This window comes from Gavia stellata, chromosome 3, assembly GCF_030936135.1.
Source record: "Gavia stellata isolate bGavSte3 chromosome 3, bGavSte3.hap2, whole genome shotgun sequence".
Taxonomy (NCBI): domain Eukaryota; kingdom Metazoa; phylum Chordata; class Aves; order Gaviiformes; family Gaviidae; genus Gavia; species Gavia stellata.
In genome coordinates this window covers 45,046,453-45,064,339 of record NC_082596.1, presented here as the reverse complement: position 1 = coordinate 45,064,339, position 17,887 = coordinate 45,046,453, and positions in this window count along the sequence as shown.

Here is a 17,887-nt window from a genome sequence, read left to right as displayed (position 1 = left end):
CACATATTTGTGTAATTAATGATAAAATTGATTTTTCAGTAGTTTAGCTTTTGAGCATAGGGATGCTGGGTTATCGTTATGTATAGTTTTAGCGTAGTGCTAGAAGTATTTGCCATGAGCAACAAGTAAAATAATTAGTTTTGAGACAGAGGAACTGAGGCTGTAAATATTGAAGTAGCGACACAAGGTTTTAAGAACATACCAGAGGGATAAGCAACACAAATCAACCTCATGGAAATTCTCATCACAAAATGTGTTCTACTTCTTGTAGTGTACCAAGTGCTCTCACAGAGACTCAAGATAGGAAAAAAACTTTCCAGTACATACTGGGACAGGTATCACTCAGCTGCTAAAGGACAGACACACAGAGCTACCCATGTAAGACTATTTTTCATCACTCAGTCCTCCAGTTGCTGGGCCCAGGTTGCAGGATCACTACCATGTTACTGAGCACTACCTTACCATCCAGCAGTACTAATCTAAACTGGATATGGCAGCCTGGGAGGGCACAATTTAATTTCTGACAAAGTAGCTGTATCACACAATATGTTTACAAAGATTTTATTCTTTCTTGTCACTTTTTACATTACCACAGGAAAGAGGGCAATACAAGGCTTTGAACCTGAGGAATGGACCTGAATTATAGTCCAGGGCATGATGATGGGCAAAATCCCTACCCAGCCATGGGATACTTGTGCTCATACCCTGCAGGAGGTGATAAAAATAGGAATCAGCTGCCACCAAAAGACAGCTCATGTAGTTTTGGCCCAGATTTAGTATCTTGTCCACTTTTTCCAGCTGGTCTAACTAGGAAAGAAAGTAAGAAGGAAAGCATTCTGCTTCTGCTAATGTATAGTTACAGTAAAGTCTCATTTAACCTAGACACTCACACACAAGCTATTAGCATTCTGGGAAAGGCAAAGACAAAATGAGTAAAACCTCATTAATCCTCTCCACCAGTCTGTATGATGATCATAACGGAATTCTGAAAGTCAGTGCAGGACAGGCAGAAAATATTTTAAAAGGGATTTTTATTCTTTATGCAAGAGCATTGCATTTTTTTGGTTGGAAGAAAGGCTCTTCCCATTAAAGCAAGTCTGAGATTGTAAGGGAAACAGCCATGATACATTTCCTACCAAATCCAAGCCAATATGTAATATTGATTCTTGATTTTTTGGGCCATGGGATAGTTGCCGATAGATTTTTGGAAGCATTAAAGGAAAACCAGAAAGAAGAAATGAAATTAAGTGCTGGCCTGGTTAAAATCAAAGGTAGGATTCTCACTGATTTTGACAAAGGCAGGATTTTAATCCCAGATCTCTGCTCTGCCTTTGGTGTATTTTCTTCTACACTTGTTGGACTTAATTACACACACACCCCCTTTCAATTAAGTTAAATTGGAAGGAATACTTGGCAATCTTAACTCATTTAATTTACTGTTTTTCTGTTTGCTAGTTCTGAAGTGTATTGGAGATGTTATTTATGCTTGTACTAGATACTTTTCCAATTTTATTTTTTAGTTACTTCTAAGCATCTACACAGAGCCATGTGTAAACTTCCACAGTTTTAGCTAGTATCATCTGCTTTTCATGGATGTATTCTTTAACTGAAAGCACTGATTTAAAGATAAGTAGAAGTTACAGCTAAATTCTGGATGGGGTCATAACTGGGAAGAAAAATGAGCCTTTGTAGTCCAGACTGACACATTTAGGACCTCAGGAGCAGCAATAAAGGTAGAGCAGGTAAAGTATGAAGGCAGGGATCAATAAAACATAAAATAGGATAGGGAAATTACTGATATATTGGAACAAAGCATTCCTATACATGGAAAAAATATACAATTTACTCTCTGTAGTTAATAAGGATGTGAAAGAGAAATACAGTGTACAGCTGGAAAATAAATGTGTGCATGATATAGTGAAACGTTAAAATACATTTAGTGCTCATACCACAAAAATGGATTATTTTTTTCTCCACAATGTTGTCTTTCACTGGAAAAGTTCGGGGCTTTTTCGCTACGCTGCAAAGAGCCTACTTTCACTAAATTTTTTTTTTAGTTTTCCCTAGGAAGTTGAAAAGCAAAAGTATTTGAGTGAAAAATCCTAAAATAACATTTCCTGGTATTTAGATGCCTTTTACTTCTTTTATTTATAATTATTACCATTTTTTAGATAAAGAGATCAGCATTTTACAGCTGGCTGTTCTCACAAGAACAACTTGAGGGACCGTTCCTTCCCAACAGAAGGAAGAACCTGAGAGCTCAGGTACTAAACACTGCCCGGGAACACCCTGAGATGTTTCTTGTAGTGCTGTGCCCTAATATTGCCCCTCTTCTGTTATAAAACTTATTATATACACCCACTGAAAGTATGTTCGTCCCCACATAGCCAAAGTGTGATTCTCATGCCTAACCATAGGCGACAAATACCATTTTGAGCACCCTGGGCATTCCCACAGGACTAACAGATCAGACCAAAGACTTACTGGAGACCTGCACCTTTGTCAAGCAGGGTTTGCTGGTCAGGTGAGACACCCTTGGCTATGCTCATGGCCCATGAGTCACTTCCCCACTTTCCCAGGAATTTCTCCAGTTGCACTTTCTGAAAGCTTTGTGTTTGCAATGGCTCCAGGAATGTTGCACACTGTAACAGATCTTAAGCAATGAACTGTGAAGGGCAGTTCTCAGCTGCTCTGATAATGCATCGCAAGTAAAGCAATACACAAAGCTCCATGAGTAGAAATAATTAATAAAGACAATTATAATAAATAATAAATTTGAACTATCTTTTTTTTTTACAATTACAAGGATCAGATCCAATTAGTATGTTGTAACAGATAGTTAAAACAGCTTTGTTCACTAGCCAGAAACCACAATGGCAGTCGTCTTTTTAAAAAAACCAGCTCTTCTATAAATAAATAAATACAAATTAAATATAAATTAGCCACTTGGCAATAGATCTTATTTCTACTAAAGACTAGTTAGTAACCTTCCCAGGACTATAAACAAGAGACTCATATCTCTAGTGAGCAACAAAGTTGTTTGAATGTATTTTGCTATTCTGGATGCAATTCTGAAGGTGTTGAAAATACCCATAAGATTTAGCTATATTCCTCAGGACCTGCCCCCCTCTTTTTTTTTTTTATTGCAAACTTTGGTTGTCCTTCTGCTGTTTTTTCCAAAAGTATTCTCTTAAAACCCAAAATTTCATTTTCATGTTAAGCAAGACACTGTTTATGGCCTGCATGTAAGCTATATATCACACTTACAAAATTACACTAAGCTAACCAAGATCAACCAACTTCAACAGGACCTTCAATTCAAAAGGCAGTGCTTATCCTAAGACCCATCTCATTTTGGTTACTGGTATGAAATATCTATGTGATTTTAACATTACTTCAAAAAGAGCAAGCAAGAAAACTAGGTATAAAAAAAGCTAACACTGCAACAAAATGTAAATGTTTGGTCTAATTTTTGTTTTAAAGAGAACAGTAAGTTTTCTTTAATATGAGGTAACAACTAGTTGTGTCACACTTTCTGTATACTGAACATAAATTATTTTTTTTAAAACCATACACCATTTATAGGTAAAAGCTTAATTAAAACTTTTTAGAAAAGATACCAAGTATGTAAGAAGAGATTCTTGTATATCTCATTAGAAACTGATTCAGCTCTATTTATGGAAGATCTACACAGCATAAATCCGTTCGTTCACTACAACAGAAATTAATTATTCTGAGTTTATGGCAGTCAGGTAATTAACATACACAGACCCACGTTGCCGGAGCACGGTCCTACTCTAATTCATCCTAACCTGAAGAAAAAGATCCAACAAAAGACGTGCCTGACAGACTGATAGCAAAGACTGGACTTTCATGAGGCCCGCTTCCAGGAAAAAATAGGTCTTGTTTTTACATAGCTCCAGTAACATTATCTATTATCTTTGCAACCAGGCAGTTCCTCAGTTTAGAGATTCTTAGGAAACTAGTAGTGTTTTTCAGGTCCATTAACAATTTTGGAAATAAATACAAGCTTATGCTTTACTTAAATATCTCCCCAGCAAAGTAAAAACAGAAAACAGAAAATAATTTCATTCAAGATGCAGTTAACAAAGCATTATATAGAAAGCAAGACTGAGGTAAAATGAACTGGAGAATACTATGCAGTAACTAATTTCTTTTGACAAGCGATTTATAGCTGCTCTGTTAAGAATTCATATGCATTTTATAACCATTTTATTCGCACCGTCTTCATTTTCACCCTCAGAGATAATTTTCTCCTAAAACATCTCAATAAGCAATAAACACATGATAAATGAAAAGTTATTGCAGCTGAAACTGTAGAAAAGTTGGTGGTTTGGAAAGCTGCCAGCCCTGATGAATCAGTTCAGACAACTCACATTGATTAATGTTTCTGTTAGAAGAGACTATTCCAGGGTTTGCTTTGTGATCCAGTGGAGATCAGAAGGCACTATATGGTCTTTTAAAATGCATTAGAATCAGTCAAAATATGTCTAACATTACAATGAAAACTAAAAGAGCCACTAGACATTAAAGCATATACTCTGAATGCCATGCTGTCCTTGGCTTCACAGGAATTGGGAAAATATCTTTACACTATTTACACAGCTTTCAAAATGACTCCAGCAAAATATTAAATCTGCTTATTAATATAAAACCACTAATGGCGGTGAACTAAAATGGTGGTACCATTTTAGTTCAATTAAGTTCATCAGACCATGATATTCTCTGAAATACTGTAACCACAATTATTCAAAAGCTAGAGAATGAAGCACAGATGTACTAATGTAATGTAATGTAATGTACTGTATTGTAATGTAACTTGCATTCCTCATATTAACTGACATATTTTCAGAAAAATTAGTATAAAAATTTAAGCAATGTTTGGAAATATTTCACTCAATGCAATGCAATAGCTTCTTTTATAGCAATCTGTTTTATTAATACATTTTAACTGGTATTTTAATGCTGTGTAGCATGTTTTTTTGAGGAATAAATCTGTTTCATAGAGGTTTTTTCAGTAGATAATTACACAGATGGCTTTCAGTAACAGCACCTCTTTCACAACCAGATGATAAAGTTTCTAGCTGTATCCCTGCCACGTACTTGGTCTGGATGCAAGTCTTATTAGAGTCAAACATACTTCACAACAGATGAAAGAAGAGGAACAAGGGGGGGGGAAGGAAAAAAAAGGAAGAAAAAAAAAAGAAGAGTCCTATCCTCCTGGTTTTACTCCATTAAATCTTTTAGACTGCCAAGAAAATTTCTTTTTTCTCTCGGCTGCTGTTGCAGCACCAATAAAATAAACACACCATAAATTAAATTCACCTTAGTGTGCATTTTGTGCACTTAACTGTATTTCCAAACATCAAGGGCTTTTATTGCCAACAAAAGAAAACTTTACATTTCATGAGACTAAAAAAAATCTGAAAAAATAGCTTGAAAGGGATCTTACTTGATGAATCTGCCAATTTCATAGTTCAGTTATTTGTCCTTTTTCTATGGCAGCACATGTAATTCATGTACATGAAGTTCTGTGTAATTCTATTTCACTCTCCTTCCATTCTCCTTTCTCCTCAAAGTACTTTTTTGAGTATTCCCAACTGACCATGAAAAGTCCCCAATTCCTTTGAAAATCCATTTTTACTAAATTAAACTTGATTATCTCAATTAATTTTTTCACTGATATTTCAAAGACGGGCATGCTCCTAACACACAGTAAATAAAAATGACAAAATTCATACAAGCACAACGGGGTTTTTTGTTTTCAAAACCATTCCTAAGTCCAAAACAAATCTTACATTGCTTTAAAACTCAGAATACTTATACAAATATAATCTGGTCTGATCAAGAATATCAGTTCTGTGATAGTCTCTACTACAGAGATCTAACAGGATTGCTTATCCTCCAGTCCAGCCCAACTAATACTTTTGTACATCAGCATCTAGCTTCAGAGCTGTAATAAGAACATGTTTGTGAAACCAATGCAAACTTCTCTGTAGAAAAAGTACAATTTCTCATACAGATTTTTTTCCTCCTTAAAATTGTATTGTCATGGAGAAAAAATGTTCTCTTCTTCAACAGCCAGATAGTGAACTGGCAGAACTGATGAGTTCAGTTCAGAAGCAACTCTTGTGGCTCACTTTATCAACTGCACTAAAGACTTTTAATGTTGAATGTGATGCTGTCAGCTATGGAGGTTGATTGCACTGATAGCAATTATTTCGTGAAGTTTCCTAACATAGATATATTTTCAAGTGCTTCTTGAAGACTTAGAAAGAGACAGTGAGATTGCTAAAACTTGGCACCCAATATGTAACTTCCTTTACTGGATAATTTGATCCCTATCTTTCTTGGGCGCTGCTTTATTCAGCCCACTAAACTATATCTCTACAACATTAGATATATTTATGTATCACAAGCTCTTTAAATTCGGCTGAATAGAGAAAGGAGGACTTTTTCAAAGACTCATGGATGGCCCAAAAGCAGGAGGTTTGTAAATAACTGCCCTTCTAAAAGCTGATTCAGTAGCTGTGTAGTTTCACCAACTCAGAAGGTAGTAATCATCTCCTTTGTGAATTGCTGTTCATCTCTAATGTAGGGCTGAGGGATACAAGGATGAAAAACTTCTGAAATGGTAAAGAGCTTCATAAGATAAGCATAGGACTAAGTGAAATTAGCATGAAGTGGATGTGAAAACAGAAGAATTTCCAACGGCAATTTTAGTGAAATTGGCTGTGAATTCAATGGCTGTGAAGGGAGATGTATCAAGGGGCTTAATGATTTTGACAAGAAGTTACTCAACTTTTGGACTTGCAACTGGAGTGTAGAATACTAGATTTATTAGGAATAATCAACTGTTTAAATACAAAATCAAAACCAAACAGCTGTTGCTTTTAACACAAATCCAGAGAGTTATAACAGATCACAAACTGGAAATTAATTAAGGCATTGTATTATTGTTAGAAATAAAGAGATAGATAAATTAGATAGATAGATAGATAGATAGATAGATAGATAGATAGATAGATAAAATGTCACACTGAGATATCTAAACTGGAATGTTTTATGCAAGACATAGAGTTAATTCTTCACTCTGCAACAACTATAGCTTCAACCAATAACACTAAAACGTCAAGAAAGGTGTGGTCCAAGAGAGAAAGTCAAGAGGGAAAAAAACACAAAAATGATCAGAAAACTCTGTATATCATGATCTAGGAAATATGACCCATAAGAAAATATTGGGAAAATTAGGATTATTTAGTTTGAAGAGAAGTTTGAGAAAGGATGAGATAAATGTAGAAATATTTAAAATGACTGCTAAAATGTGGAGAGAAATTATTTCCAACTCAAAATGTGAAAGAGCATTAATAAAATGACCTCAAAATGCAGCAAGAATAATTTACATGCGAATACGAAAACACCATCTAATCTTAAGGATTGCTTGAAGAGCTTGTGGAATTTTCACTGCTAAAGGCTGAAACCTCTGCATTCACCAGTACCTGCTGGGGGGGCCAAGCAGCTGGAAAGCAGCCTTGCAGAAAGGGACCTGGGGGTCCTGTTGGACACCAAGTTGAACATCAGCCAGCGAAGTGCCTTTGCAGCAAAGAAGACTAATGGTGTCCTGGGCTGCATTAGACAAAGTACTGACAGCAGATTGAGGGAGGTGATCCTTCCCCTCTCCTCAGCACTGGCGAGGCCACACCTGGAGCATTTCTCTGTCCATTTCTGGGCTCTCCAGTAAAAAAAGAGACATGGAGCTACTGGAGAGAGTCCAGCAAAGGGCCACTAAGATGATTAAGGGACTGGAGCACCTCTTCTGTGAAGAAAGGCTGAGAGAACTGAGACTGCTAGAGAAAAGAAGGCTCAGGGGAAATCTCATCCATGTATACAAATACCTGAAGATATTTAGCTTCAAAAAGGACAGAGCCAGGCTCTTTTCAGTGGTACCCAGTGACAGGACTAGAGGCAATGGGCACAAACTGAAACACAGGAAGTTCCCTCTGAACATCAGGAAACACTCTTTGACTGCGAGGGTGACCAGAGCGCTGGCACAGGTTGCCCTGGAAGCTAGTGCAGTCTCCATCCTTGGAGATATTCAAAAGCCGTCTGGACACTGTCCTGGGCAAGAGGCTCTAGATGGCCCTGCATGAGCAGAGGCCGTTGGCCGTTGACCGTTGACCGATGACCTCCAGAGGACCCTTCCAACCTCAACCATTCTGTGATTCTATGAAAACAAAAGATGAGAAGAACATCTATTCGAGATGATCTAGACCAGATAAAGTGGTTTTCAATGCACTGGAGTCAAGCTTCACACAGAGACTTGGACTGGTTTCCAGGTCAAAGAGGTACAATCATTAAAAGTAAATAGATACCAAATCATCAAAATACTTGCCATTTATGATTTGCCCTGCCGTTTATCCTTTTAAATTCCTTTCCATATATATTTTCAATTTTCGTGTTTAATTGGATTGTACCTTACTATACAGGACTGGTTTACATAACCAGTAGTCAGATTAAGTATACAAATTTCCTATTCCAATTAATAAATCATGGCCTGGGTATATGGCCTTGGTTAACTGCTTTTGACTAGTCCACGGCTGATATTTCACAGAGAAATACAGAGAGTTTGAGAACATTTTTCTGGTGGAATTTCTGCTTGAGAGAGATGGAATTTGTTTTGATTTTTTTTCTTCTGTTTTCGTTATAATAACTTTTAAAAGGCAAGTAAGCTGACTGTTTCTTCCTTTTAACTGCAACCTCAGCTGGAGTGATCTCTTTAGCACACTTGACTTTTCACTGTGCTCATTTTACAGTTCTTCTTAACTTTGCAGCTCTATAATTAAGGCACGGCACAAAGCCAGTAAATGACATTGGGTTCTTTTTATAAACTGAATTTTTCTTGAGTACTGCATACTTATTTACCTCCTATTCATATGCTGTAGGTGTTTTGTTACATACTCTGTGTATGAGAAGGAAGCCATCTGTATTTATCAAAATCTGTCTAATTCACATCTCTGCTGGCGCTACTTGCAGTTTCATAGAGGCTCACTACAGTGACAACCTTTACTGTTCTTTATGCAGTGAGTGTACACAGCCAAATCCTGCTCATCATAAGATGAGCCTAACACCTTAAAAATATGCGTGTGACTGATGTGAGAAGAATTCATATTTGTCCGTAAGTAGATACAAATTATTGTGCTTGTCATGAAATATCCATACATCTACAATAAACTGATCTCATGGAGGAATACTTCTGCTTCACTGCAACCAAAAATTGTTTACTATTTCAATAACTCCAGTCCCAAGAACATTATGCAACCATTAAAAAGCTACACCTCAGACACATTTCTAAAGGGCTGGTATTTATAGACAATAAGTAGGGCCACTGTTTTGTCACAGTAAATTATACATGAAACAGTCTAGCCATGGGAGAAAAAAAAAGGCAAGTGTCACAGAGTGGTAGTAAAACTGCCAGAGCTCACAGCCTGCATTTTAATCAAAATATACTTTATTTCATAATAAAAATTGGTTAAAAAGATTTAACTAAATGTTAAAAAAAAATTTAAAATGCTGCTATAAATCACTTTTGGCATGCAGATGGGAAATAGGAACAGCTTTTCTGCTTCACCTTTGCCAGGGAAGACAGTGCTCAGAACTTGTTATCTAACTTGAGGGAAACAACAGCGGAGAGCTACCAAACAAGTACTGAATTTTAGATAAGGTTTTCCAACAAAAGTAAATTAAGGACAGAAATATTGATGTTCCACTTTTATGCAAGTATGCGTAAGATGTCTCTGCAATTCATGAGGGTCAGTTTTCAAATGTGCACAAATACATTATATACATTGTAAAAGATTTCTGAAGAGAGGGAGCACACACACTAAAAATATTCTACCACCATTACAGGCATAAACTTTTTAGAAAAGGTGATGGAATGCACACTCATTATTTTGCAGCAGAAACCACCAGAATCCATTGAAATTCACACCTTTTCACTGACCTGAAAGAATGTTGAATTTAGCCCTTATATTTGACCTTGGTCTTGCAGTCAGGTCCAGCAACATCCCATCCTTCAGCATATGGAACACTAAAGCATACTACTACAGAAGAAACCAAAATGACAGACCGTGCCAATACACTACCATACACTTCTTGCCTGGAAAAACATGTCCAGCTTCTTGATGATTGTGGAAGTCAGTTTATGACTTGTCCTGCCACCCTTAAAATGGCATCTCTATAAAGTGTTACCAGTGATGAAATTCTATCCTTCTGTCCTCTTGAGGCAGTATGTCTAATCTGCAGAGCCTCGATTCACTAGACTTCACCATTAAGGCAGAAGAGTTGTCACTCCACCACTTTCCAAACACTACAAGGTATAATCTGCTGAGAGTGATACACTAAGGAGCACTGAAAGATGCATTCCTTGCACTTCGTTAACACATGCATAAAGGCTTGTCTTTTGGCCCACATGCCAACTGTATGGGGCAATTATACGCAGTTCTTGCATAATTTATGAAAAGACAAGGGAGGGAATTTTCAGCAAATACCTACTGTGTTCCACTAGGACTTGTCAAACATGGGTTTCCTCTGCACTCTAAGGTAATGCAAAACTTGCCATCTGCCAACTTGCGCTATTTTCTTTCCATTCCATTTCAGCATGTTTTTTCTGTGCTACTGATTTACACCGATTTTTTTCTGCTGATACTGCTTTTTACCTCAGTTGCAAAAGAGGTAAATCTGTCTCAGTCAATGTACGTGACAAACAATCCTTTTTATTTTTAATTTAAACAATCCTTTTTATTTTTAAATTAAACAATCCTTTTTATTTTTAATTTATATATTAAGAACTATATTGACCTTGAAACTTCAAGAAAGGTGTGGGAATTACTTGCCAACTTAAAGCCTGAACTAGAGAAGAATTTCCATCATGTCTCTGAAGAAAAATGTTCAGGGTCAAGTTATTTTGACTTGGCATTAACATTACTTTTTAAGTGTTTCTATATGTTTCTACCTATATACGCATACTAATTAACCATACAGAAATACCCTGTTTGTAAGGGTGAAATTTTGCCAGAAAGATATGGTACCCAAATGCTCTGTGGTCCCTAGATGCTTTAAATTGAAAACCTGTGTTCATCTTAGAGTTCCTTAAGGTAAACAAAATTTATTTATTTATTTATTTGCTTACTTACTTATTTTCACATTAGCAAGATTTGTAAGGACTTATTTAATTCCAGAATCTGAAACAGAGATTTTGCTTTTCCTCCTCGGACCACAAAATCTGTTCTTCAATAACAGAAGCATCAGTGTTAGTTAAATGGGGCTATAAGGGAAAAAAAAGAAAGAAAAAAAAAGAAAGAAAAAAAAGGTTTCTTTCTATTGAGCATGTGTTCAGACTAGGACTGCAAAGCAAGATCTTTTCTGTAGGTTCTCCAAGCAACTTGGAAAACAGGGGAGGAAGCTGACATCATTTTTCATAAATTGGCCTCAATTCTCATTGTACTGTAAGAGAAGGGAAGCCTTACCCTACTTTCCCCTATGCAGTCAATTGAAAAGTTCCTGAAAAGGTGCATAAATGAGCATGCAAATCCTGCTATTAAAGAAACCACTGGTCAGTCAGGCAATGAAGGGATAAGGCGGCTTTTGGCAGAGCTGCCTCCTCCACTTCCTTCACTGTGGCCAAGAAAAGACCTAAAAAATTTCCATGTACAGCTGCAGTTAATTAGGTATACCAGTATATTTCCAAAATTGAAATTTACAATTATGTCATACCTACATTTTCCATGAAAAAGTTTGATTCCTGCTGTCCATGGTGACTCAGACACCTCAGAGTTATCTTCTGATGTCTTCTTAGAGGCATTTTCCTGTTGAAGTCAATGAAAATCTAATTTGCTGAGAATTCAGCAAAGACAGCAAGACAGCGTTTGGTCATGAAATATTAATATTATTAATTTTAGAGGAAATTATTTTAACTAACTTTGGTTTGGGTTTTTTTAAAAATAGTTTCCACTGTGAGTTTCTAGTGTGTGTATATGAATATATATATGTACATGTATGTGTGTGTGTATGGACAGGTATCTTTCCCGTATTTGCCTATGTGGTTTGATTTATTTGAAAGATGTGGAGAAAAAAGATGGCTTAAATTATCATTCAGGGGTTTTAATCACTTTTAAGTTCTGATGCTAGATAGAGTCATCAACACAATACCTCACAGATGGATGATTCACATGACCCAGGGGACAATGTTTTGTTTTATTCTGTTAATAATAAGGATTGTGAACAACAGAAAATAGAAAAGAAACATTTCAATAGAATTGGGAATTTGTTTCAAGGGGATTCCTGTATATTCATAGCCATAGACTATATGCAGGATTTAGAACAGATCATGTTTACAGATGCTTTTGCAGGTGACAATGCAAATAGTTAAGTGAGTTATTATTGTCACCCTCCTGATTAAACTGACAATTAGTTTTCTAACAAACCATTAAACATTTACCCGCCAACAGAAATACAAGTTATCATGTACAGCAGTTTATCTTCCACTGGATGGGTTGGAACATTTTTGAATTTGTAATTAGTATTTTTCAGTACATGACAAAGTAAAATAAATAAAAACATGTAGCAAAACATTATGAGGGGTTATAATAATAGATTCCGTTACAGGGAAATTAACAACAGATTATTATAGAAAACTTTCAGTCTCATTCATGTAGTCAGCCAAACTGACCTTTTGTATTGCAATTATTTTTACCATCAAATGTTAAAGTTGTGCCCTGTACTGACACTCAGTTGAAATAAACAGCATAGAAGTCCCAACTGTATGGGTAGATAATTGTTCATCAGTGTCATGAACAAACTACTTCATACAGGATGACTGACTTCAAAATGCTGGATCCCCATCTGGTGAGACCTAATGAGCAATGGAGAGGTTTGAAGGTAATGAGGCAAGTCTGGTTTTGGCAGATGTTACTTGACAGCTGCACCTTGGGATCCTAGCAGCACTACTGCTGGCTCATATTAATATATTCTTGATGATGTCATGATGAAGCTTGTAGAAAACAGAGGATCCTTTTCTCTTCTATGGGCTGCATTATATGTCACTCCTCTTATATCTAATCCACTTAGTAAGTTTTGATTCCAAAAGACTGTTCAAAGGTTTTTGAACTGTGGTTTTTTCAAATGCTTTAGCTCATGCTTTAGCCCACATGCTGCAGGCTGAATCCCTGCAGCAAATAAAATTGGCCTAAAACAAGCATGTCAAGCTGTTTGTTTTTATTTTTTTCCGCTAAGGCAAGAGGGAAGAAACATGGTTTTGGGTCACCACTCATCACATGCATCTTGTGGCATACACAAGGGTCTCAAGTGAGCTCCACAAAGCTCTATTCTTGCTACATCCTGTTCAGCAGCTCTTCACTCTCCCAGGGGAAAAAATCCTGATGCTGCTACCTGAATTGCACAAATGCCCCCCAGGGTAGGCTGCTTTTAAATATCAGGTGCATCACTGCACACCCCAGCTCTCAAAAGGGCGGAGCAAGAGCAGCTGCTGGACTGAGAAACCATCTGAAACTACACACAGGAAAGGCAGAAGTGTTTCTTCCAGCCACTAGCTCCACCACAAAACTGTCCTGTTGCCCACAGAAAGAGCCTACTCCACAATATCAGGCCGAGGATGTTATTGTTAATCTTTTCAGCATTAAATAAGATACCAAAAATTCAGAATTACTTTCTCTTCTGTTAGGAAATTAAATGGCCACAATAAATTTGTGTTTTCTTGGCCTAATTATTGCAGCACACTTAAGAATAAGAGAATCCCAACACATACTACAAGACATATACAAAGCAGTCAACATGAATACTTTTGTTTGTTATATACTGAATATCAAACGAATACTAAGTTCCTAGCTTGATCCTCTAAACGCTTAGAGGGTCTAAAGTGGGATCTAAGATAGAGGCAGTCTAAGCTGTCAGGTCTTCCACAAAAGTTGTGATCCTTGGTAGTAATGACAAAACCAATGGAAAGTAAATACTGATGGAGGCCAGCGGCTTTCAGCAGCTGTAGAATTTCATTTTTAAAAAAGCAGAAATTTGCATTTACCTTGATTAATTGTAACGTTAACCTCATTCTACAGCTGTTTAAAGGATTTTTAAGGTAATGCCCAATGTGAAACATTAAGAATTCCTGATGAGAGGAACCACTCCAATGTTTCCAGGTCCCTCTCCCTCGTATCCAAATCGCTTTCCCTTGTAATAAAACTTGCCAGCGATCTTTATATATTATGGTTAAAGGATTTTTTTCCAGAACATGCATTTATTTTTACTTTAGGAACTTTATGGAATTCCTCCTCCTATCAATCAGCATTTGCAGCTCTGTTCTACTTTTCCTGCATACTAGGAGTAGTTCTTCAAGGACCCTGCTTTTTGTGTCCATTTACACAGCATTCTATGGACTTGCAGTTATCTGCTTCTCTAAGAAATTTGAAAATTGTTTTACATATTTTCTAAAGGAGATTATTTGTTATTTTTGCTTTTAAAAAAAGAGCAGCTTTGTGCTTCTCTGCAATCCAAGAAGAACAGAATTATCAAAATAAATGTAGCTTTGCAAGCTTTAGTAGTGGTGACATACTAGGAAAGTGAATTGCTAAACCAAAGTCCCTCAACTAGCTGTTCTACATAAACACATCAAAATGAACCATTTCTTTAACCTTTTGCAGGTACTTAAATTTTTGAAAGTACCTGAACAATTACAAGTTTGCATAATTAACTTAAAGGTTTACATAGATAAATGACAACTGATAGGTTGGAACATATTCAATGAAATATATACACGAAGAAAAAAGACATCAAGTTCATGGAATTTCTTTTGTACAGTTTAGTATATTTTCATCTCTATAAAAATCAGAAAGTTAAAAAATCCACATGGAGTGTTCAGGTAGATACAGTTGTGCTGAGGCTAATTAGTTATCACCTTCTCCATAGACAATCCCCTTTATTTTTTAGATATTCACTCATATAGACATATTAGAATGTTTTTGATGATTCCTTCATTAACGGCCAACAAAGCAGTGCGCAGAGAGTGGGCCAGGGCATGCTCACACTTTTCCGACATAGAACACAGGCAGGAGCAACAACCTCAGACACAGACACAGAAAAGGCACTCAGGAGCCCCGGCAGAACCCAACAGATACCAAAAGAGTAAGCAAAGCATTTCCCAACAGCTAATGGTCCAGTTTTCCAAGAAGAAAATTCACTCATCTCCTAATGGTGTGCAGGTGGCCAGAGACATCTCACTGCACCATTGAGGAGATTTAGGTATACATCCTTCCTAAGCTCTCTCGCTGCTCTGACCACAGCTATCACTAAGAAAAAACTCCAGTCACTGCCTTTGCTCAGACAAGAGCAGGACTTGCTAGTAAAGTTTTAAATCCCTTGTTCATGCAAGTCTGTAAAATGAATCGTGCCAGAGCACTGAAGTCCCAAGCCAGGTAGTATCATACAAGAAAGAAAAAATCCTTCCTAAGATGAATGCCTCATAATAGCCACTAAGAGACAGAACAAAAAGAATTGAAAAACTTTTCTAGATTTTCTATCTGCCAATATCTCCTTTAGACCAAAGGGAGAAAAAACAGATTTCTAATGTATGACCTCACTTTTTTTTGTAACTCTCTGCAAGATAAAAGAGTGGCTCAGTTGAAAAAGATCTGATGCTTTATTGCATTTCTTTTCTGATACCATCCTTTACTCAGACAACCATTTGTCTGTTCATCTATCAAGGGAATTCCAATGAGAACATTCAGTTCCTTTATTTTATTCCAGCACCTTCATAACAATACATATGAATCATAGCACACATTACACTCCGGTGCTGCAACTTTGAGTCCAGTTTTTTCACTTTCTTTTCATGGCGAGTCTACAAGGAAGTATTCTTCAAGTGCTATCTCACAAACTAATAACTACCAGAGACTTGCTTTGTTTCTCTTTCTGTGACTCGTCGACTTCAACTTTCTATACCTGCTGTTGAAGTCTTTTATGAGAAGTATCGCATAACGTTAAAAGTCAACATAGCCAAGTTATTTCTAACTCAGGGTCTATTATATTCAGTGCAAAAATTTCTACCAATGTGAATGTGTTTGTGGTCCACTCATTACTCTTTCTTGCAATTATGAGTTCTACAAGACAGTATAATCATGGACTCAAAAAATCTCACAGGTTTTGTAGTCCATTACAACTTTCTTGCTGATCTCCATCTGTTCCCAAGATAGTGAATACTCTTTTCTTTCAAGCACTCTGCTTCATAGGCATAATATTTTTTTGCCTTAGCAGATTTTATCTTGGATTTCTTGAGAGGCATGGCATCACTGGTTTTGGTTTTGTTTTTAATAAGGGGAGAGGAATGGTTCCTGGCCCAAAGCTTTTCTGTTGCTTGCTTTCTTTTTCCCAAGCCGAGCATCTGGTCAATAAAAAATAAACTAAAAAAACCCCAAACTTAGCCTATGTTGGCACCCTCAGTGTCACAGCTACTGTGGTGACAGCTTAAAGCAGCTGCAGATGACAGCCTCTTATATAGCAGCTTCATTTCCTGCAGCCCTTGTTGCAAAACAAAACAGGCTCAGGTGCTCCAGTCCAGCTGGATTTATCAGATCAGGTGGAGCACTGTGCCAGGGCAGTTATTGCAATCCCAAAACTGCTGCAATCATCAAGCTCTGCTGGACACATACTGGCAGCCTGCAGATTACTTTAGATCTTTCCTGTATTTCTCTTAGCAGGACTATTAGGCGAGGCAGGACAAGAGCACGAGTGGCGCTGCACAAACCAGCTCAGATCCAGCCCAACAGATGCTGGGCCAGGCCAGGCTGAATAAGCCCAGCCAGACCTGCATTGGCTCCATGTAGAGTCACTTGGATGTATCTGCATCACTCTGCCCAGTGCCCGTGAGATCAGGCATTGCCTGAAGTTGGTGAGATGCTGGCAGCTCCAGCAGGCCTGGTGCATGCTGAAGATGCACCAGTGCTGGCACTGTTCTGCAGAGCTGTCCTGTAGAGCACACTTGTCTCATGGGATTGCCCTTCTGACAGTAGTAAACAGAACATGACTAACACAGCACCCCTGCAGAGCGATGCACAGGTTCTGTACTCTCCATGACCTCAACGCTCAGCTATCATGTACTTTAAGATGTTCTTTGGGAGATGATCTGAAAAAGGTGACAAACTTGAACTATTACAAATCAAAGACATATTCCATAGGCAAGTGGTTGCAAAAAAAGACTACCTTGTTATCTGTTCTTTCTATTTTATGCCAGTCACACATAAACAGACCTACTCACTTCTCCTCCCACAATTAGTAAAAGGTACACCTATACCAAAAAGTATGTTACAAACCTGAATTTCAAAGTGGTCAAAAGAAGGCACATAGCATTGTTCCTGTCTCACTGCTGCCTAAATTAAGATGAAATAGCTTGTTTAGCACTGCAAAAAAGATGAGTGGCAGAGAAACGACTTTTTTCTGACGCAGAATGAAATGCTCCATCCACTGAACCATGCCAGATGCATCAGCTTGCTTTATTTCAGATGCACCTGACCACTCAACTGTTTCAGGTTTGTCATTTCCTTAGGAGGCAGAGAGAAACAGAAATGAAGGAAAGAAAACAAACAAGTGAGGAATAAAGCAGGCAGTAGCAATATAAAAACTGGGGTGAACAGTGCTCTGAGAAGAAGGGTTAAGTAAGGAAAGAAAACAAAGCTTAAGCCATTAGCTTGCTTTTAGATCCTGAAAGACAATGCATTCCTCAGAGATTAAGAAAAAAACACATCATCTAAAGTCCCAGTCTAAATTGTTAACAAAGGCCATCCACCTGTGCTGTCCTGATAAA